Genomic DNA, 8639 nt, shown 5'->3' on the forward strand with positions numbered 1-8639 from the left:
TGGCTTTAATGAATGAACCATGTTATTTACTGGCAACTTAGGGCTCTATGTGTGCTGTATATACTCTGGGTGTCTCCTGATCCCTCTTCATCTTATTTTTCAGACAGTCTTTCCCTGAACCCAGGGCCTCATGGGTTTGGATAGGGTGGCTGGGCAATGAGCTTTAGGAATCTGTGGCTCTCAGCATTGGGTCACAGATACATAACCAGCACATGGGTCCTTGTACTTACCAGCAGAGCCATCTCTTGAGCTCCAAGTTTGGGCTTCTTACAGTATGAAACCAAAAGGTAGAAAAAGGGAACACTCGACTGGCAGGAGTGGGAAATCCCAATTAACAGAAGAAATCTAAATTGCTACTATTCAATGGAATGAATAATATATGGAATGGAGGATTTTTCACCAAGGTTCCTCTTTATGTTCTCTGACCCAGAGAACTAGTCCACTAGTCCACTAATATATAGAGAAGGGGGGGGGATGGAGTAATCTCTTAAGGGCCTGGACTATGACCTAGATCATACAGCAATGTATGTTTCAGTCATCCTACCTTAGTAAAGAATTCTATTCAACTTAGTTGGCAGAGTGAGAGAATACTGGTATATGCAGTAAATGCAGTAAACAAAAGCAACGAGGCATACAAATTTAGACAGTACGATCAGCTGCTTGAAAACCGAGCTTGGCTGGTATGATGGCACATACCTTTAGTACCAGCACTCAAAAAGCAGAGGCAGGGCTGGAGAGATGGCTTAGAGGTTAAGAGCACTGATTGCTTGCTCTTCCAGAGGTCCTGAGTTCAATTCCCAGCAACCATATGGTGGCTCATAACCATCTGTAATGTGATCCAGTGCACTCTTCTGGTGTGTGTCTGAAGACAGCTACAGTGTAGTCATATAAATAAAAATAAATAAATTTTAAAAAAAAGCAGAGGCAGTCGGATCTCTTTGAATTAAGAGGGCAGCCTGGTCTACACAGAGAAACCCTGTCTCCCAAAACAAAAGTGAGATTATTTTGTTATTTTTACCATATGTGAGGCTAGACTAAGGCCATTAGCACACTATGCTCACCAGGTTTTAGTTGGGGCCTAAGATGATTCAGGCCCTATAAGCTCTGGTCTATTTTTATCTATAATAATAGACCAAATATGAGTTGATGAGAGTCATCATAGAGAATGAGAAGAATGCTGATGTTAGAGTCACAGGGCTGATAATTATACAGATCTGTCACCTCTGGTAAGTCATTTAGCCTATCTGATGCTGCTTCCTTATTTATAACTAGTCACCTCATAGGTCCTCAGTAAGTATTTGGATGAAATATTAATCAATTCTAGTTAACCTATGGAATTGTCATATTAGTGATAAAAGTGCATAATAAAATTTAAAATGCAGTGTATACTAGAGATTGGTGAAGGAAAAAATATGAAAGACAGAGATGAATATATTGAGCCTTAGTGACTAGAAATATGTATTCACCCCAGACAGGCCAGCTAGGATAGGAACTGATTTTTGAAAACCAAGACTAGGGTTAAAGAACAAATTAAGATTTGATTTTAATTGAAGAAATTCCAGCAGGCAATTGATAACACATTGATATAATAATTTTAATGAGATTTTTTAATCTTCAGAAACTTTTAAGTTCTTAAAAAGTTGTTACCTCTAAGAGGATCTATAGTCTCATTGAAAAACAAAAATTCACAGACTACTGTGATCCATCTGTTTTGTAAAATTGATTGGCAAAGTGATTATATAGGGCATTAACTAATAAACATTTGCTAGGAAAAGATGAGGGTGAGAAGGGGATGTGTTGAATGGTCTGAGAGGGAGTGTATATATCAACATACATTGAATACATGTATGAGTTGTCAAAAGCGTTTTGAAAAAAAATACTTTCTAGGTTCTTTCCATTCAATACTAGGCTGCTATTCATGATATCATGTTAGTTGTCACCAGTAATAACTTAGGGTACTTACATCTCAGAAGCTGGGTCTGGAATTCAGATCTGACTCACACAGATGACATCTGTTCCTTGTGCCATTGTTTTGAGGCTCTCAGGAGCACTCAGTGATAACTTTGGCTTGAGACCCTTCATTCACCTGTCTGATATGTCAGCAGAGTAGTTTCTTGAGCATGGTCAGACTGTCCTGGCCTCCCTGGCTAAGGGGCAGGAAGTAAGGGCTTGTAATTATTTAAGGTCTGGTTGTAGACATAGAAAAGCATCATTTTTACTGTTTTCTGCTGGTCATAGTCATTACAAAAACAATCTCAACTCAAGGGGAAAAAACAGACCCCATGAAAAATAGAAAAAAAAACAAAAACAAACTTGCTTCAGAGAATCATTTTTCAACTTGTATCATCAGTTTCCTCTTGGTTTGCATGCATGGAGAATCTCCGAAAAGGTAGACACCGCTTACCTGCATGTTGCCTGCCTTATTGCTTAGCATTGCACTTCTTATGCCTACACATTTGAATATGTCCTCCAAAATTCTTGTGTTGAAAGCAATCCTCAATTCAGCAGTCACTGAAGGATAGTGTGTAATGGGTGGTGATTAGGTGATGAGGCCTTTGTCTTCAGGAATGGATTAAAGGCATCCAGTGAGTGGGTTGGTTCTCAAACGATGAAGTTTATAGTCTACCTTTTCTCCTGGTCTTACATGTGTTTGCTGGTCTTTCAACCATGTTAAGATAAAGAAGGAAGACCTTCACAAGACATGGCCCTGAGATCTTAGATTTCCTATCTTTGAGAAACATGAACTTGAATAAACTTGTTTATAATTTAAAAAATAAAATGTATGATGTTTCTTTTAAATGTGTATACATTTAGACACAAAATGTAAGATAGTTCTGTTCTTTAAAAAATTGAAGTTTCTCTTGGTAGTGGACAAGGCACCTTAACTCTACCTGTCTTTGTGGTTATGTGTAGGCTGCCATAGCATTTCACTAACTGGCTGGTGGTAACTTTGGGTAGCAGCACTTAATACATTAAAAACAAAATCTCAAAAAAAAAAACTTTCTCCTACTGTATTTTTTCACTCTTCTTAAATGTTAATTTGAAACAGAATCTCTTGGAGTCCAGGCAATCTTCAAACTGTGCCAAACCAGCTTTGAATTCCTGATCCTCCTTTACCTCCCAAGTGCTGGAATTAGCAGGCCCAGCTTTGCCCTTGTCATTTTATTTTAATTTCCTTTAAATGAATACAACTCTGGTTGTACAGAATTTTGGTTTTCCATAAATGTTTTATTTTTCTATTTTGTTTTCACACCCAGCACAAGTTTATGAATAGCATCTTTTTGAGTTCTGCCCTAAATACATATATTTTACGCTGTAGCCGAGTTCCCAGAAATGAGTTAGCATTTCCTCTTATTTAGTAGTAAGACTTGAGTTTCTCAACCTTAGGGAACCTTGAGAAACAAAAGTCAATACTGTAAACTTTATTCTATAGCAAAAAGTTTTATGAAGTTGAGTTCTCCAGTAATTGCAGCTTTAGTTGTTTCTGTAAATCAGTGAAGTTTGGAGAGCTCTGTCATCATAGATAAATCTGAAAATTTTGCTATGTGAAAGAAAAACAGAAAAGAGGGCCTACTGTGTAATTCTAAGTGCTAGAAAATGCCAAGTAGGGCTGACAAGATGACTCATCAGGTAAAAGTGACTGCCACAAATTCTGACAATCTAAACTCAATCTCCAGGACCTACCATGGGAAAGAGAGAACTGATATTTGACGATTGCCTTCTGGCACACATGCCCACACAGAAAAAAACACAAAACAAATATTTTAAGACATGAAAAAAAAAACTTTAAAAAGGCCAGGCAGTGGTGGTGTGCGCCTTTAATCCCAGTACTTGGGAGACAGAGGCAGGCGGATTTCTGAGTTCGAGGCCAGCCTGGTCTACAGAGTGAGTTCAGGACAGCCAGGGCTACACAGAGAAACCCTGTCTCGAAAAAAAAACAACAACAAAAAAAAACCAAACAAACAAAAAAGAAAATGCAAACTAATCTATAAAAGAAGAAAACAGGTAAATGTTGTCCTTTGAAAAGGAAGATGAGGGAAAAAAAAGCACAAAGTAGGACCTGGAGAGATGGCTCAGTAGTTAAAAGCAATGACTGCTCTTCCAGAGGTCCTGAGTTCAATTCCTAGCAACCACACGGTGGCTCACAACCATCTGTAATGGGATCCCATGCCCTTTTCTGGTGTGTCTGAAGACAGCGATGGTGACTCACATACATAAAATAAATAAACCTTAAAAGACAAGTAGAAAAAAAAATCTTTAAAAAAAGGCACAAAGTAACATCCTTTATTTTGAATGGTACTTTCACTGGTACATACAAATGCAAGTTGCTAAGTTGTATGCTTTAAGCACACAATAATTTGTTACGTGCCATTTATGGTTCCATAAAGCTGTAAAAAAAAAAAAATGCTGTGGCATATTTGGAAAGAAAAGGGAAAAAGCAATTCCTTTATTCTAAACTAACTACTGCCCCCCCCCCCCATCTAGAACTATCAAAGTTCCAATACCTTGACAAAAGGCAACTTAAAGAAGAAAGAGTTTATTTGGCTTACAAGTCCAGGTTATATTTAACACTGTAAACGTACAGGTTAAAAGAAATGTACTTATAAGAAAGATGTACCTGAAAGCATGAGTGTGGGCGTCTCAAAGACTCTCCCATCACAGTTCCATATTCTTTACATGGCTATCATAGACATATTTTATGAATAAAACCCAATCAAGCCTTTTTTCCTTAAAAAAAAAGTTCCATCTCATCCACTTCAGAAAAGGATCTCAAGATTTAATCACATATTTCAGTCTTGTCTCAAGGGTGCATGTACATGATTGCATATATAGGCACACACAGCAAAATACTGCTTCCCAAATTTACTAAGTTATCTTGATACTTTCAATGTTTTTTTATCTTCTATGAACTTTCCTGTTTTTGTTTCCAGCTTTGTCCTACTTTTTCACTTAATAACAACTTTTTTTTTTCTCACAGACATATTCTCTGATTAACTCCCTTGGGTTAAGCCCAGGATAGTAGTGAACACCTTCAATCCCTGTGCTAGGGAGATGAAGGTAAGCAGATCTTTGTGATTTGAGACCAGGCTGGTCTACTCTACATAGTTCTACTGATAGCCAGGGCTTTGTAAAAGCCCTGTCTTTGGTTAGAAACATTTGGTCTAAGTCAGGCATGGTGATACATCCTTGTAAAATCAGCACTCCAGAAGCTGATGCAGAAAGTTCATAACTTTAAGGCCAGTTCGTAAGATAATGACTTTGAGGTCATCTTGAGCAACACAGTAAGACCTAATCTTACAGGAAACAAAAACATAGAACCACAACATAACATTTCTTTCAAGAACCCCATGCAACCTATTGAAATGTATTGGGTGACAGTTATGGATAGGCACTTAACCTATTGGATCCCACATCAAAAGCTGTCTTGGATTATAAGTGGATTTGGTGTTTTGTCTTTCGTTTTTTGTTTTATGGGTATGGGTATTTTGCTTATATATGTCTGTGCACTACATGCATTCTGGTGCCTGTGGTCGCCAAAAGAGGGCATGTGATCCCGTAGGTCTGCAGTTACAGATGGTTTTGAACCACAAAGTGGGTGCTGGGAATAAAACCCAGGTCCTTTGAAAGAGAGTCCAGTGCTTTAAACTACTGAACCATCTCACAATGGTTATTTTTAAAACAACCTCTGAGCTTGTCTTTAAAAACTGTACTTGTAAATAAATGTTTGAAGGGCAGAATGACTTTCAAATATAGGAACAATGTTATAGTGACAGTATTGCAAGCTAACAAATACAAAATAATTAAGTTTTATGAAACAAAGTGAGTATAATAATGTAAGACTGAATCCTGTGTTCTAAGGCAATAGTCCTGTCATGCTTGAGAAAAGAGGAACACATTAATTAGAGTTTTCTAAAGAAACAGTGGAAATGGCTCTGACACTATCATGGAGATCACAAAGTCTGAAAGAAAATATGCTGCTTAAATGATGAGCAAGTGGTAGAATTCAGCCCTAGTCTGAAGGCCTGGGGGGAGAAGGGAGAATGCAATATAAGCTTCCTAGTGAATCCGAAGGTCAGAAATCCACAAGTATTGGTGTCCATCTGAGGGCCAGAGAAGGTGAATATAAGAAACAAATTTCCCTTCCTCTGCCATTTTATATTATTAAGAATCTAAATGGATTGAAATTTTCTTGTTTGTGTTCAGGGCAGTCTTTGGTCTCAGTTCATTGATTCAAAGGATAATCTCTTCCAAGAACACACCATGGATACACCAGAAATAATGTTTTACCAACCATCTGGGCATCCCTCTACCCAGTCAAGCTGACACGTCTCAGTGCTCCATCAAAGTTGGGCATAATAGTATTTTTCATATCACTTTGGCGGCACTGTCCTTTCCCCAGACAAGGCCCTTGAGTAATTGAGACAAGGCCCTCTGGCTCCCCAGTGCCAAAAAGTATTGTATAAAATGACAGAGTAAGAAAGGTGATTGCTTAACAATTGTTTACACACATGCATAAGAAAGTATATTCATGCCAAAGAAGAAAAAAAAAAGGTTTCTTGCTTACTTTTAGTTTGCTGGAATTCCTTCAAGAATAGTTTGAATGGACTTGTAATGTTTTCCTTCCCACTTACTTCTTTCTGCATACCTCATCTAGCCTGGCCTAGACCTCAGTAGTAGCCCAGGCCAACCTGAAAACTCACGATCCTCCTTTGTTCTAGGTCACAAGTGTGTACTACTAGATGCCAGTATCCTGTTCTGTGCAGTGCAACTCTGTTTCATTGCTGTATCACCTAAATCAACTGGAAAGGACCTGGGTTGCTTGATTTTGAATGTCATGTTTCACTACAATGAACATGTGTAGATATGTTCTGTGTGGAGAAGAAGACACTTTTATCACAAAGATTTGTGCATGGCTCATTACAGCCTGAACCCTACCAATTTAATGTCAAAATACTGTCCTCAACATGAAAGCACGGCTTCCATTTTAAAGCAATGTCATTCTATAGCCCAGGTTGGCCTCTAGCTGGAGCACTCCTTCCTCTGGCTCCTCAGTGCCAAAATTAGAGGAATGACACCACGCCCAGCCAAACACAACTTCCTAAAAGAAATTCACTCAACCTTACAAAATGATATGGTAAATTAGAGAATATAAAATTAGTTGTATTTTATGAAAACCACATATTTGTTTCTCTTAGGCTTCAAATCACCTTTTTGAAGAATATGCAAATAAGCTTGAATAGAAATTTTTGTAAATACTTGATTCTGTATATGGTATATATTAAGTAAGGGCACACTTTTTTTTGAGACAGTCTAGTCATATATGCTGGTCTCAAATTTTTATGGTATGAATGTTTTGCCTACGTGTGTGTGTATGTATTTTTTATATGTATTTCTTTTTTTTTTTTTTTTTTTTTTTTTTTTTTGGTTTTTCGAGACAGGGTTTCTCTGTATAGCCCTGGCTGACCTGGAACTCACTTTGTAGACCAGGCTGGCCTCGAACTCAGAAATCCGCCTGCCTCTGCCTCCCAAGTGCTGGGATTAAAGGCATGTGCCACCACGCCCGGCCTTTTATATGTATTTCTATCTTACATGCATACCTGTTGCTCATGGAGGCCAGAAGGCATCAGATCCACTGGAACTGGAGTTACTGATGATTGTGAGCCACCATGAAGATGCTGGGTACTGAACCTGGTTCTCTGGAAAAGCAACAAGAGTTCTTAACTCCTGATCCATCTCTCCAGCTCCTGTCATCAAACTCTTAGGTTCTGCCTCTACCTCCAAAGGTTGGGATTATAAGCCTTCAATTCTATGCCCAGTTAAAATTATGTATCTTATCTTTTCCTAATCACTTTGCATGTCTTCAACTAATGATGTAGGAGATAAACACAGAGTATTAGCCAAACCTACTTTTCAATATGTGTAAGTTTGTATCACCACATTACAATTCTAATAAATACTAGAAATACCATTTACTTTATCATCAATTCAAAGTTTGGGTCTTTATTAACCAACTAGACCCTACTGTGTTTTATTTCTTCAGTTAGGGTCTTACATATCTCAAGCAGACCTTGATCTAGATACAAGGTAAGGAGAAACTCCACACACCCCCATCCCACCCTCCCTACCCCACCCCCTCTCAACTCCAAGTACTGGGATTATAGATATGCTGCTACCATACCTGTTTATAGGTGCTAGGAACTGAAACAGACATTGTACCAATTGACCTATATTCCTAGTCCTAATATAGTATCTATAAAAATTACTCATACCGTGTTTGCTTTTCTTTAAAACTGATTACTTCAAATGTCTTAATCTAGAGCATGAATTTCAATGTGTGTGACTGTGTAGTCACGTATGAAACATTATTTTGAGCAGGGTCAACAGATTTACTGAACTGCCCACATACTTTTAGATATAAGAACTCTGGCCACAAATTTTTCCCAGTTTTCTGTGCTTTATTGCATAAAGTTTCAGTGTACTACTTTGTTGAAACTCATTAGATTAGGGCAACAGGAACTGGTTTCTTTCAAGTTTGCTTCATTGTCCTCCCTGTATGTTGAGAGGTTTTGGTAGGTCCGAGTGTTCCTCACTAATCAGTTTCTGAAAGTACAAAACAAAGGGGAAAGAAGTCAAACAGA

Source organism: Mus pahari, chromosome 4, assembly GCF_900095145.1.
Source record: "Mus pahari chromosome 4, PAHARI_EIJ_v1.1, whole genome shotgun sequence".
Lineage (NCBI taxonomy): Eukaryota > Metazoa > Chordata > Mammalia > Rodentia > Muridae > Mus > Mus pahari.